Here is a 15,892-nt window from a genome sequence, read left to right on the forward strand (position 1 = left end):
CTCGTCATCATAACGAAATCTGGCGGCCACACGTCAAGGTAAAAACTGTTGAGGTGATCGCTGTCAAGGTGATAGCTGTCACTTTGACAGTTCTAGTCGCGTTCAAGTAATCGAGCGCTAGGTGTTAGTTTTTTTTTTAATTGTTAAGGTGTTGTTCCCGATCTTTTGTACCGTTAGATACAGCTCAATGGTTTTTCAAAAACATAAATTAAATAAAGTTCAAAACTTTATTTATAGTAATAATTATCGTAATAGAGATGCAATAATTCCCGTTATTAATAATGATTGTAAATGGAACCATAGATAATAAACTGCCTTATTTGTAAGCGTGGAATGGAACCCGTAAAAACGCTACTCGTCACTCGAACGGTGTCACAACGACTTAATAAATTAAATCGGTTCGCGTTTAATTCTAGTTTATAGAAAATGAGAGAAAAATCACTCCATCTTAAGCCGTAACTTAAGTGCAACCAATTATTGTTGGTACTATTTCATCATCTAACTATTGTAGCATTTGTAGCAAATTTTTTTGTTATAGCAATATTTCAATAGCTTTACCGGTAGCGGAGTAAAAAAAATTGTGAGCGTGCTTGTTTGGTTCTTCAAACATTAAGTCTTTTTTTTAGTTAAAAAATTATCTTGAAAAGAGTTGTATTTTCATTTCAAGATAGGTACCGGTTGATTTGCCAAAGTTTAATTATATACTTAAAACTCTTTTTTTAAGTATTTACAATTAATTTCATTTTAGGAAATGCAGAAAAAAATTATAAACAAATTTTTCAATGCTAGGCTTATCTTGAGGTAAAGACCTTATTTACAATGAAAATGTTAGTGAAATTTTTTCGATTTTTTTTAATGATTAGAAACTAACGCTCAAAATTTAGTGAATAACGTGAAAAGTTATCCAAAACAATATTGTTTGTAAAATTTTTGTAAAATAAGAAATACGGTTATTATGATTTCTGATAATTAGGGTTTACGTTTTTTTCGGATATGATCTAAAAAAAAATCTTGAAATTTTTTACGTTGATAATATTTTGATTTTTTAAGGTTAACTACTTAAATCTAGCCATAATAAAAAAAAATATATCAAATAATTACTTATTCTCTATTAAATCTTAATCAAAACAATTCAGTAATATTTAGATGACAGTTACGATTAAAAATACCAAAATTGTTTATAAAAAATAAAAGATAAGTTGTCAAATTAAATAATGACGTAATTTGTGACAGTTTTTTTTTAAAAAAACCTGATTAGAAATAAATTAGTCAAAAGAGCAAAATAGCGGAGCTTATAAAATGTAAGGGCCTGTTTCACCGGCTGCTATTAACTATGGTTTTGTATACAGGTCGTGCAACAACAGTAGTGGGGTACGTCGGCTTAAGGCCGATGTATGGTTGCCCTTTTCTTTTCAATTTGCAGCCGCCAGAGGCATGACGATAGATTATGTTTTAAAATATAACCAATTACAATATAAAGTTATTCAACGGGCGTGCGCAGTGTGCACCACACCACTTGACCGCACACAGCTATAGCAGTGACGTACAGCGGCGTTGACGCGAACGAAAAGTTATGACACTTTCGTACTAATCTCTCACTATTGAAATTGGGCTCCGTTGCATGACCGTGTATAAGACCGCGCCGTTAACCCTATATGACAGATGACGGTATTGAACAGATTATTTTATCAAATATTATTCTTTTTCACCATCGAACTCCACTATAGAGATATTTCTTTTTGCAAATGTGAAAGTTCAAGAAGAAAAATTGTAGTTTATTAATTAAGGAGAGACAGAGTCCTAATGGACTATTTTTTCTACTTTGTATTGTTTAAAGTCTATTCGTAACTTATTTGTATGATAAACTATCTCTACAATCGGTGAAGCAAACCCTTACAGTTACAGTTCCTATATTCATAACGATTCGTTAGTCGTAATCAAAACGACTCGTTATACGAATATAGGAACCAGAATAATAATGGCTTTGTCAGCCATCTAGTTCGGTTATTTCCATGTCATGACGCTTCCTTAAAATTAGGTAGTTAATAAGATATTTATTTAAAATGAATTTGAATGTCGTTAATTTTACAATTTTATTTATTTTATTGTAATGCTAGTGAATATTTGATAACATATACCGATATGTGAAAAATTTCGAACACAGACTTGTCTCGTACTTTCCTATACTTAGAAAACTGTTGTTTTTGTATACATGTTGAAAGCTACGTTCGTTGGCAAAACAAATCGTTTTTTGAATATAGGAAGCTGACTATTAATAAACATAAAAATATCCTGTAGCGCTTTTTAAGATGATCATTACAGTTTTAAATAAGTACAATAAATTTCTTTTAAAATATACAAAATAGTAAAAACAGAACATCATACAAAATAATTAGCAAATGCAAGTTCTTTTTTCATTTTCTATTTTCCACAAAAAAAATTAATTAATGTAAAAAAAGTCTTCCTTTGTTATTGGATTTAAAGTACTCGTAAATTTAATTTACCGTCAATGTAGTTCTAATATCTTTATTATTTTTTTTGTGTGCATACTATTATAAATTTATTATTTGGTATGCATTTGATTTTGTAATCCGACGTCTATAATAAAATTAATATTGATAATTATTTTAAAAAATCTTGAGTTAATTTATAAAATTACGTAACAATTTACACATTAATTTTAAAAGGACAAATTAATAAAAGTACCTACTAAATACGTTTAATTTATCTGTTTCCTTAAAAAAGACAAATTTTAAGAAAATAACGTATCAAAAATGTGATGATCATAAAAAAATAATTACCTACACATGACATTACTATTAAGTAAATTTTGTTAAACAAGTTTTTAAATCGTAATGTTTTTTCTTAATTTCCGATTTTTAAAAATAACTACAGGATGTTCGGTATATACGTACTGTTAAGTAATGCCTAAGTTTTCGTTAAAGTTTAGCGTTTTACTATAATCCTAATGCTTTCGCTCTCATTCTGTTCGAATGTCTTGAAACGTTCGAATCTATCTAAAATATTATATCAGATTATTTGTAACACGTACTCAAATATAGCTGCCATTTATAGTAGTCGAATACAAAATCGATTTTTTTTTTGTTTCGTATAAAAATATTCGGCTTTATTATCCGTTTACTTCCAGTGTTAAATATTATTTAAGTTGTCTTGGACGTTGTTACAAGTTTATCGAGACGAGTATTCTCGATACTAGTTACGAATCGTTTAGTCGACAAAATATCGATTCGTTATCGATTACGAATCGCATTTCGACAGCGTAGTACAACGTTATTAATGTATAATAATAATTATAAATTCCTAAAAGCGATTTTTCTGTATTATTTGTTTAGTTAGTCGCTTGTAAGTAAATATATGTAAATTTTGAAACTTTTGTCATTCAAGGTTATTTTAGCCTGTAAATTTAATTTATGCTTGTTTGTATTTTTACGTTTTTTATTCGTGTAATTCGAGTAAATGCGACATAAAATTGTGTATATAGATTTTAGTTACCCAGGGTATAATCCATTATACCTAAACGTGAAATTGTGTTTGTATAATTCGCTGTATGTTGTAGTGTTCCGGAGTTGTGAGTTAAATTAGACTATTTCTGAATATACTGTCATACAATCGACGTCATATTTTGTTCCACTATATTTTTAATAATGCAAATCGATGCTTAATAACGTGTATCATAGTAAATATTCTCTGTAAAAAGAATCGAAATTTATGACGTTTAAAAATCAAAATGGCATTTCGCGCCAATAGTAAAACATGATGGCGTCATGGCAGTTTGTTCATTAATCGCGAGAAGAAATGCTTTAAATTGAATTTGTTTCGCTTCGATGCCAGCGGTTAATGGTTTAAATAAAAAATCCGTGAACAAATCGTGATGGAATGTTAATATTTAGTGCTGGGTTATAAATGCTCAACGAATAATAGTCCCCGTCCCGGTTTAATTAGGCCTCGCGTGTAACTCGATCAATTTCAGTACATCATATTTTATTAATTACACCAAGGATTCAACGGCTTTCTAATCTAACAGTATCTATACCTTGTTTAACTTACAATTACTATAGAGCGATATGATAATAGTTTCAGAGCTTAGTTAAAGCAGGACGGGGATAGTCCGCAGGCAGCCAACGTGTCTCGGTGATAGGATGATATATACATGGGGGGTTAATTTATTATTCCATATATATTAAAATAAAAGAATGTAAAGTTTGATATGTTTTATTTATATTCTTGAAAATACTAATCCAAAAATTTATAATGTTTAACACATGCAGGTCTCTCATACTTTTGACTCTAAAAAAATGCTTGGAATACAGAGTCAGAGAAGTAAGGTACTGCGGGAAATATCTTGCACGAAATGTGGAGCAGCCGAACTGACAGAAGAAGTACCACAATCAAGTAAAATGGCTGTGATCTTCTGTAATGCTTTATTATATATTGCTCTATATACATATAATGCTCTCAAATATTGCGGTAAGGAAGGTAGCCAGAGCTCTTGGTGAGGTTTGGGTTTTAGGGCGGTTACATGCTTGTAATACTCTTGGGGTTACATGGTTACATTCCCAGGATTACGGCATCCACTTTCCAAAAGTATAAAAATAAAATACCAAAGAAGTTGCAAATAATAAAAGAGATTAGTGTTGTGGTTTTGGTCATACATTCTCTATTAGCCTTGTGTAGAAGAGTATTTACACTAGGGCTAAAAGAGTCATGGTTCGGATGGAATTTTGCGAGTGGCAACGCAAGGTATATGTACTATAAATGTGAAAAATTTATCGAATAATAATAAAAAGGGGTCAGCCGAAATATATTCCACATATTTCTTGACTTGATTGTTTTATAAAATTATGGAGTGGGAAGCCTAAATAAAGGTCGACTGATTTTTTTTACATAAACTTACGCTGCACATCCCTAATACATACACTGCTTTTACCATTTTCCCTTAATTAATGGGGAGGCTAATTACTCACTTGTGGCACTGAATCTTAAAATATGCCACTGTTACCGCCCTTATTCATAACTACAGATTGGACCTCTTGACAGTGGTTCGATGGTGATCCTGCTAACTGATGTAAGGACAATCTTTTTTATATTCGATTCATCTGAGGACTTTAACAGACTTTGACCACAATGGTCAAATATCAAAGTAAGTACCTAATTGTGTATATTTCTTTTTATACATATATGTATTATTTGTATATATGTGTATCGGCTGTGTGGCTACGGCAGTAAAGAATATAGCCATCCCCTCTCTTCTCGTGGGTGTCGTAAGAAGCGACTAAGGGATAACACAGTTCCACTACCACCTTGGGACTTAAAAAGCCGACCGATGGTGGGATAACTATCCAACTACTGGGTTTGAAATACACAGGTCGAAGACGGGCAGCAGCGTCTTCGGTGCGACAAAAGCAGCCCTGCGGTCACCAACCCGCCTGCCCAGCATGGTGACTATGGGCAACGCACATGAGTTCACGCCATTTTTAGCGCGAGCTTGTGGTGGCCTATGTCCAGCAGTTGACTGCAATAGGCTGGACTGAAAAAATTGAAGGTATGTTTGATATTTTCGACGTCTGAAGTGTCGTAATAATTTATGTACGAGTGGCATTGCATTATAACAGTAGGCATATACTGCACTCATTATTAATGTGTATGGTTATACCACTAGGAACTAAACACGTATTGCACTTTTAGTTAGATCGTTTCTGTTAAGAGAGTTTTGATATTCGTAGTGAGTCATTTAGTTAACTGATGACTAAAGTCAATAATGAAGCTGACATTAATAAAATAAAAAACTGTGTGTGAGTTCAAATACTCGTTTGGAGTTTACTTTTTAAGACTGATCACCGTACTGTTTTAAATTCCAGTGTTCAATTGAATGAATCAAATTATAATTAACTTTTTATGCTCTTTTAATTTTTTATTTTACGGATTTTTGTAGACGGATACGTCTTGGACGACATCATACTCTTAACATATCTCCTGAGGTGATTGAGTGGTTTCAAAATTACTTGCGAGGTCACCGGCAACGAGTCAGGGTTAACGACTCCTTTTCTAATTGGAGTGTGGTCAGTGCTGGCGTACTGCAAAGTGGCGTGCTTTTCCCTCTTTTATTTTCTATCTTCATCGATTCCATCAGCAAAGTTATATTTTCTCTCTACCATCTTTATGCTGACGATCTCCAAACCTACACACACTGCACTATTGAAGAATTACCACGAACTGTCTCTATCAATGGTGATTTATTACGAGTTGCTAATTGAAGTATCCCTTCCCGTGGGTGTCGTAAGAGGCGACTAAGGGATAGCACAGTTCCACTACCACCTTGGAACTTAAAAAGCCGACCGATGGCGGGATAGCCATCCAACTGCTGGCTTTTTAAATGCACAGACCGAGGACGGGCAGCAGCGTCTTCGGTGCGACAAAGTCAGCCCTGCGGTCACCAACCCGCCTGCCCAGCGTGGTGACTATGGGCAAAAACCCCCATGAGTTCGAACTTAAAAATAAGGCCCTCAGTTCCCGGCAGCCCCACTATTCCCGGCTACGGCAGCGGCCGTGGTAACGGTGGGGTAGAGGGTGCCAAGAATCACCGGGGTACGGGAGGCTGCCATAGAAAAATATTCCTGGCTACGTATAATGGACGCACGCTACGGTTGGACCATCACCTCACCGAACTTGAGGTAGAACTTAGTCACATTAAGTGGAGCATACTGGGGTTGTCTGAAGTCCGAAGAGAGGGAGAGGACACGATGATCCTGGACTCCGGGCACTTGTTCTACTTCCGTGAAGGTGATGGGCTTTCCCAAGGTGGCGTCGGTTTTCTGGTTCACAAGACTCTCACTAACAACGTTGTGGAAGTCAGTAGTGTGTCGACCCGGGTAGCGTACCTTGTACTTAAGCTCACCGACAGGTACTCCCTGAAAGTGATACAGGTATATGCGCCGACCTCGGCACACTCTGACGATGAAGTCGAAGCCTTATATGAAGATATTACAAGGGCCATACATGGCACTACTTCGACCTTCTACAGCGTTGTTATGGGAGACTTCAACGCTAAAGTAGGAGTACAAGGCCGCGACGGATCGAGCATCGGACCACACGGATTGGGGCACAGAAATCACAGGGGGCAGACGCTTGTCAACTTCCTCGAATCGGAGGGGCTCTTCTTGATGAACTCATTTTTTGAGAAGAAGCCCCAAAGGAGGTGGACATGGCAAAGCCCCGATACTGTGATGAGGAACGAGATAGATTTCATCATAGCGGATAAAAGGCATATATTCAGAGATGTCTCAGTGGTTAACAGGTTTAACACCGGCAGCGACCACCGGCTAGTACGGGGCACTCTGAATATATGTCTCCGAAAGGAGCGGACCCGCTTGATGAAATCTACTCTCCGACCTACGCTGCCCCAAATACTATGTGGCTCCGAGCAGTTTCAGTTGGAACTCCAAAATTCGATTCGCTGGAAACTACTAGCGACGAGGACGAGATAACCGACAACGTGGTGAAGACGGTGTGTACACTGGGTCGCAGGCACTTTCCACCAACAAAGCCAACGAAGCAGTCCAAACTTTCTCCCGAAGCCTTGGATCTGATGCGGCAGAGGTGCGAGTTGCCGGCTGCTTCGCCAGAACAGAGGGCTCTTTCCAAGAGGGTACGGAAAATTATTCGCCGAGACCTCCGCTGCTCAAATACGAGAGAGGTTGCTACTCTGATTGAGCAGAATAGGGGGTCCAAAGTTTTCCAAAGACCATTGGGGAGAAGCCTTCTTGCGAAGCTTAAAACAGCAGATGGCAGAACCGTCTGCTCTCGCCCTCAGGTCCGAGAAGAGGTTGAGAATTTTTATGGACAGCTGTACTCGTCGAGCGCACGCAAGCCTGCGACTTGGGACACCGAAGATCCACGGGCACCATTGTTGCGCCATTATTCGGAGTGTATCCCGGACTTCGAAGAAGATGAGATTGGTGCAGCGCTCGGGCAGCTTAAAAACGGGAGGGCCCCGGGGGATGACGGAGTTACCACTGAACTCCTTAAAGCCGCAGGGCGACCTGTCCTGAAAGCCTTGGCAAGACTATTTAACGCCGTCATCCACCGAGGTACCACGCCGGAGGCGTGGTCCTGTTGGAGTGTGGTGGTGCTGTTGTTTAAGAAAGGCGATAAGTCTCTGTTAAAGAATTACAGACCGATCTCACTTCTGAGCCACATCTATAAGCTGTTTTCGAGGGTTGTTACGAATCGTCTCGCCAGAAGACTCGACGAATTCCAACCACCAGAGCAGGCTGGGTTTCGAAATGGCTACAGCACCGTGGACCACATCCATACTGTTCGGCAGATTATCCAAAAGACGGAAGAATATAATCAACCACTGTGTATGGCATTTGTGGACTACGAGAAAGCCTTCGACTCCGTCGAGACCTGGGCTGTCCTGGACTCTCTGCAGAGATGTCATATCGACTGGCGATATATCGAGGTACTAAAATCTATGTAGGACGCGGCGACGATGACCGTTCATGTCAATGACCAAAGAACAAGACCCATTTCCCTCCGGCGCGGGGTAAGACAGGGGGATGTAATATCACCGAAACTGTTTACCACTGCGCTAGAGGATGTTTTTAAGACCTTGGATTGGGGGGAACAGGGCATCAACGTCAACGGTGAATTCATCTCTCACCTTCGTTTCGCCGACGATATTGTCATCTTTGCGGAGACGCTGGATGAGTTAGGCCAAATGCTGGCCGGCCTAAACGAGTCCTCCCGACGTGTCGGTCTCTGTATGAACTTGGATAAAACGAAAGTTATCTTTAACAACCAAGTCATACCGATACCGGTATCGGTCGATGGTACCCTTCTCGAAGTTGTTCAGGATTATATTTACCTAGGCCATACTATCCAACTAGGCCGCAACAACTTCGAGAAGGAGGCCGATAGGAGGATTCGGTTGGGCTGGGCGGCGTTTGGCAGACTCCGTCGAGTCTTCACTTCGAAAATTCCGCAATGCTTGAAGACAAAAGTTTTCGAGCAATGCGTCCTGCCTGTGTTAACATACGGAGCCGAGACGTGGACACTGACCAAGGGACTGGTCCACAAGTTTAAAGTCGCTCAACGTGCAATGGAACGGGCTATGCTTGGGGTCTCTCTCAAAGACAGGATTAGAAATGAGACTATCTGCGAGAGAACGAAAGTAACCGACATAGCCCACAGAATTAGCAAGTTGAAGTGGCAGTGGGCTGGTCATCTGTGTCGCAGGACCGATGGCCGTTGGAGTAGACGGGTCCTAGAGTGGAGACCGCGTCTTGGCAAACGCAGTGTGGGACGTCCTCCGGCCCGTTGGACCGACGATCTACATAAGATTGCCGGTGTAGGCTGGATGAGGATTGCGGAAGACCGGGATGTGTGGCGCGAACTTGGGGAGGCCTATGTCCAGCAGTGGACTGCGATAGGCTGAAGTGAATTGAAGTAAATCCTTTGGTTTAGCGGTCAATCCAGGGAAAACGCAACCAATTATAATAGGATACTCTAAATTTATTTCTCGCATTAATAAATCACAACTACCTCCTATAATTTTGATGGCGTTGAAATTCCATACAGCAATAAAGTGATTAACTTGGGTATCATGTTGGATCAAAACCTCTCTTGGCGTCCACAGATGTGTGAATTAAGTCGTAAAGTTTTTTCAGCTGTAGGATCACTCCGCAGGTTGCAGAATTTTCTGCCTACTCCACCAAACTTGCGCTTGCACATAGCATTCAAAATCAAAATCAAAAACAGCTTTATTCAAATAGGCTCCAAGAGCACTTTCGAATCGTCATTTTACAAATTAAAACTTAAAATATTAATTATTATATTTGTAGAAGTAAAGCTACCATTGATTCGGAATGTAGATTCTGCAGAGAAGAATCGGCAAGAAATTCCGCAGTTACTATAATAATAATAATAATAATATATAAACTGTGTTTTAGTACAAAATTAGTAACATGTTGCATAAAATACAGCGTCACTAAGTCCATACATCTTTATCAACTATGTAATCCTGCACCGAGTAATAAACTTTATCTCTTTTTTTTTTATGACAACTTTAAATTGATGTTGAGGCAATTCCAAAATCGTTTGTGGGATTTTATTATACATGCGAATACCATGACCCAGAAAGGAAACGTTTACTTTGCGCAGTCGGAAACTTGGAGTTTCAATTTTGTTATTCCTTCTCGTGTTTACAATGCGATTATTACTATTTATTTCAAAACAATGAATATTTTGGTGAATATACATAATATTGTTATAAATATACTGCGACGCAATTGTTAATATGTCTACCTTTTGGAAAATATCCCGTAGGGAGACTCGAGCTCCAAGATCGTAAATGCCGCGAATAGCCCTTTTTTGCAATATATATATATATAGTATATATATAGTAGTAGCTAGTATATATATATATATATATATATATATACTAGCGGACCCGGCAGACGTTGTCCTGCCCGGAAAACAGCTACCAAATTTGATAGCTTACATACCGAAAGCAGCGCCACCTACCGGGTCCATTTGAGATAACTACCCTATCTCCCAAGTTAGACCAAACTACAGATGCTTACAAAATTTGATAAAAATTGATTCAGTAGTTTCGGAGCTACATACAGATAGCAGCGCCACCTACCGGGTCCAATTGAGATAAAAACTACCATATCTTCCAAGTCAGACAAAATTACAGATGCTTACAAAACTTGATAAAAATTGATTTTGTAGTTTCGGAGCTACATACAGATAGCAGCGCCACCTACCAGGTCCGATTAAGATAAAAACAAACCTATCTCCCAAGTTGGACCAAATTACAGATGCGTACAAAATTTGATAAAAATTGGCTCAGTAGTTTCGGAGTTACATACCAATAGCAGCGCCACCTATCGGGTCCAATTGAGATAAAAACTACCCTATCTCCCAAGTTGGACCAAATTACAGATGCTTACAAAACTTGATAAAAATTGTTTTGTAGTTTCGGAGTTACAGACCGATAGCAGCGCCACCTACCGGGTCCGATTGAGATAAAAACTCCCTTTTTCCCAAGTTGGACCAAATTATAGATGCGTACAAAATTTGATAAAAATTGATTCAGTAGTTTCGGAGCTACATACAGATAGCAGCGCTACCTACCGGGTCCAATTGAGATAAAAACTACCATATCTTCCAAGTCAGACAAAGTTACAGATGCTTACAAAACTTGATAAAAATTGGTTTTGTAGTTTCGGAGCTACATACAGATAGCAGCGCCACCTACCGGGTCCAATTGAGATAAAAACTACTCTATCTTCCAAGTCAGACCAAATTACAGATGCTTACAAAACTTGATAAAAATTGATTCAGTAGTTTCGGAGCTACATACAGATAGCAGCGCTACCTACCGGGTCCAATTGAGATAAAAACTACCATATCTTCCAAATCAGACAAAATTACAGATGCTTACAAAACTTGATAAAAATTGATTCAGTAGTTTCGGAGCTACATACAGATAGCAGCGCCACCTACCGGGTCCAATTGAGATAAAAACTACCATATCTTCCAAGTCAGACAAAATTACAGATGCTTACAAAACTTGATAAAAATTGATTTTGTAGTTTCGGAGCTACATACAGATAGCAGCGCCACCTACCAGGTCCGATTAAGATAAAAACTACCCTATCTCCCAAGTTGGACCAAATTACAGATGCGTACAAAATTTGATAAAAATTGGCTCAGTAGTTTCGGAGTTACATACCAATAGCAGCGCCACCTATCGGGTCCAATTGAGATAAAAACTACCCTATCTCCCAAGTTGGACCAAATTACAGATGCTTAAAAAATTTGATAAAAATTGGTTCAGTTGTTTCGGAGTTACATTCATTTAAAATTTTTATTGTTAACGCTCACCCGCGCAATCCTTATTGGGGATGAGTTATCCTAAAATTCGATCATTGATCATTTCTACATCACATAAAGGAAATTCGTACCAAATTTGGAGTCGATACTTTAAAAACGGGAATTTTCCATTGTTAACGCCCTCGCAAGAATATTATTAGTAATGTGAAATAGCTGGTTAATATAATTTTTACTGTATGTAAAATTAAATTAAAATGCGGTCTACAATTAAGATCAATTTAATCATTAAAATCGAAGACGGGCAGCAGCGTCTTCGGTGCAACAAAGCCAGTACTGCGGTCACCAACCCGCCTGCCCAGCGTGGTGACTATGGGCAAAACACATGAGTTCACGTTATTTTTGGCGTAAACTTGTGGAGGCCTATGTCCAGCAGTGGACTATATAGGCTGTAATGATAATCATTAATAACTTACGTAAAATGCGCCCTAATATATTACTTAACATGAACTTTATTGAATAGCAATAAAGTTCAAATTGACTCTATATTTTAGTTAGAAAACGTTTTTGTGGGAAAAGAAAAGGCATGTTTTTAGGGTTTTCCTGGAAATTATTCGAATTTTTCTCTCCGTAAGAACCATCCTCGTACTTCAAGGACCATTTTAAAAAAAGAATTAGCGAAATCGGTCCAACCGTTCTCGAGTTTTGCGCTTAGCAACACATTCAGCGACTCATTTTTATATTATAGATATATAGTCTCAATATCTGCAGCATTACCCCACAGTAACAGGCCGTAAGACATATAACACTATGGAAATAGCTAAAATATATTAAACGTGCAGTTGCAACGTCGATCAGCTGTCGTATTTTTCTAACTGCAAATGCTGCGGAGCTGAGTCTACCATTCAAGGATGACAAATGGGAAAACCACTGAAGTTTTAAGCCCAAATGTATCCCTAAGAAAACTGAAGTATCATTGACCACAAGCCTCTCGTTATTTATTATAAAATTATAATTTGGATGCTGATTGATATTAGGTAACGAAAACACAACGCACTTGGTTTTTTAGGCGTTCAAAACTAAGTTGTTTATTTTAAATCAATCTTGAATTAGCGACAAAGAAGTGTTTACGTCATCATAATTTACTTTTTACCTATCAACTTTAAATATTAAAGAAGTGTCATCAGCAAATAGGACTATATCACAAATATATTTAACATAAAATGGCAGATCATTTATATATATTAAAAAAAGAAATGGACACAGAATCGACCCCCGTGGAACGCCCATTTTTAGCACAGATCCAGAAGACTTCTAGATCCAGAAGATAGATATGAAGCAATTAGATTAAGAGCTTTACCATTAACGCCGTAATACTCAAGTTTACTTAATAAGATCCCGTGGTCCACGCAATCGAATGCCTTTGATAGGTCACTAAATATACCAATAGAATTTTGGATTTTTCCCAAGCGTCATGTACAGGTGTCCGGTAATTAATGGATAACCCCGCAGGTGCTTTCCACTTTCACTTATTTTCGAAATAAAATTCTTATTTTATTATTTGTTTTGGTTATAAGAAAAATAGGGCTAGAGAAACACAGGTAGCAATAACTCGGTAATTCGACAATAAAAAAATTTAAGAACCTTCATGAAGTAGGCATGTTTTTAAAACTATGGGCCACCCTAAGTCCCCCTACGTTTTTTTTATATTACAGGTGCTCAAACTTTATCATAAAAAATTCGAATACACTATTTTTCATTTTTAGGTATTTAAAAAAAGAAACAGTTGTGGCTAGAATTTTTTTGTAATGCGCGTTAAAAGGCCGATTATCCACGGTTATTTCCAGAAAAAAATCAATTCGTTATTATTGAATTTGCAGCCGTAGTGCCCAAAAGTTTGAACAAAGGTATCGAATTTCGTACTTAATTTTTTTTAAATAAATCCTAGACCGTTGCAGATATATTTTTTATTTTTTTCTGGATTGGTCCTGTGCCCCTCCATAAGTACCCGCGGGGTTATCCATTAATTACCAGACACCCTGTATATGTTTGAGAAGTGCCACGCCAGCATCTGTCGTAGAGCGACCTCTAGTGAAACCATATTGTTCACTGTGAAAAATTCCATTAACTTTAAAATGGAAAACAAGTTGATGTAGTATAATTTTTTCTAAATGTTTTACTTAAGGACGGTAGGATTTAAATGGGTCTATAATTACTGAGATCACTTCGACTTCCCTTTTTAAAGAGTGGTAAAACTTTACTACATTTTAGCAAATCTGGAAAAGATCCCACTTTAATAGCATAGTTAAAAGTTAAAGCTAAGTACGTAAGTAACTAATAATGCGTTTTTACTTGACGCTTTTTTCGTCGACCTACGTTGTATTATACCACATAACTTTCTACTGGATGTACCGATTTTGATAATTCCTTTTTTGTTGGAAAGGAGATATCCCAAGTTTAGTACCATGAAAAGGAAACCAGGATCTGATGATGGGATCCCAGAGAAATCGATAGAAATTCTTGAAAATCCGCAATAACTTTTTACTGGGTGTACCGATTTTGATAATTCTTTTTTTGTTGGAAAGGGGATATCCCTAGTTTGGTACCATGATAAGAAAACTAGGATCTGATGATGAAATCCCAGAGAAATCGAGGGAACTTTTTGAAAATCCGCAATAACTTTTTACTGGGTGTGCCGATTTTAATAATTTTTAATTTAACCGAAAGCTGATGTTTGTCATGTGGTCACATATAAATTTTATTGAGATCTGATAACTACTTTTTGAGTAATCTTTGATAACGCGCAGTTACTTGACTATTTTTTCGTCGATCTACGTTGTACTACTCGTCGATGTAATTGAAGTCGGTTTTTTTTTCGTCACAATTATTACATTTTAATGACAAGTACATTCCATTATTTGTTTATTTAAATCTAGAGTTGAATTTATTTATATCAAACAGTGTGAGGTTACTACGCCAACGAGGCAGGTTATACAATTAAAATTCAATGTGTATAAGTAATTATTCTGTTCATCTGTCAATGCGTATAAATAAGGCCAAGTACTTAATATGAATTTACATTCTTTTTTGTTTTGTATCTGTATTAAATTTTATATATCTCTTATTAAATCAGTTTTTTTTATTGCCAAACTGTCACCGTGCAGTAAAATAACGACAGAATTTGCGTCTAGTTCTATTGAATTAATTTTTTTTATTTGCTATTCATAGCTGGCACCAGGTGAACAGAAATTCAATACATTCTTTACCTGACCTATCTTATCTGACACCATTACTATTTTATTATAGTTTGTTTCCAAAACATTATTTAGTATCTGTATGCCAGTGTCACACCGAGCCTGCAAGTAGTTCTTAGGTTGGTTAATTTTTGTATCACTGGACCTTAAAGACCCTTTTCTATTGCTGTTATGACAATTCGTTGGTGAGATCTTATTATTATTATTTATGATTACTTTAATCGCTTATGGATGACATACGTTCCTGAGTTGTTTAGAGGACTGATACATATCATTTATTTCCTTGAGTGACTTTTTTAAACCTTCTATTTCAGATTGTAGCCTCTGTGTGTCACAGTCATAAATCAGCTGGCTTTGTTTTAGTTCTACAGCATAAGCATTTAAATTTGAACTCAGATGCAGTCCTGTTTTAATTTATTTATTTTAATAAAACTATTTTTATTTTAAATTCTTTGATTAGTTTTTTTGGTAAATTTGTTAATTTTAATATATTATACATATTAACATTCTCTTACATAATCAAGCATAGGCTTGATTATGCTGACACTGTTTATCTTGACATTACTGAGGAGCAACTTAATAAGTTTGAGCGCATTGAAACCCTGCTTTGTTTTACTATCCCATAACTTAGGTAAAATGAAAAATATTAAAATAAATATAATAGCTTAGATAAAAAATAAAAACATTAAAACCGCGCCTCGGAGAGCACGTTTAGCCGTGCTCTGGATACTACTACGTTAAGTGTAAGCGTTGTCGTAGTAATAAGTAAATAAATATAT

The 15,892-nt window shown here is 37.0% G+C and overlaps 1 long non-coding RNA gene across 1 annotated transcript; it reads left to right on the forward strand.

The window, feature by feature from the left end:
- The first annotated feature begins 14,867 nt into the window (after nucleotides 1-14,867).
- On the forward strand, nucleotides 14,868-15,561 carry LOC123668222. Its single transcript, XR_006745528.1, has 2 exons — nucleotides 14,868-15,298; nucleotides 15,428-15,561. It is a non-coding gene; the product is annotated as an uncharacterized LOC123668222 (long non-coding RNA).
- The last annotated feature ends 331 nt before the right edge of the window (nucleotides 15,562-15,892 follow it).

Source organism: Melitaea cinxia, chromosome 30 (assembly GCF_905220565.1).
Source record: "Melitaea cinxia chromosome 30, ilMelCinx1.1, whole genome shotgun sequence".
Classification (NCBI taxonomy): domain Eukaryota; kingdom Metazoa; phylum Arthropoda; class Insecta; order Lepidoptera; family Nymphalidae; genus Melitaea; species Melitaea cinxia.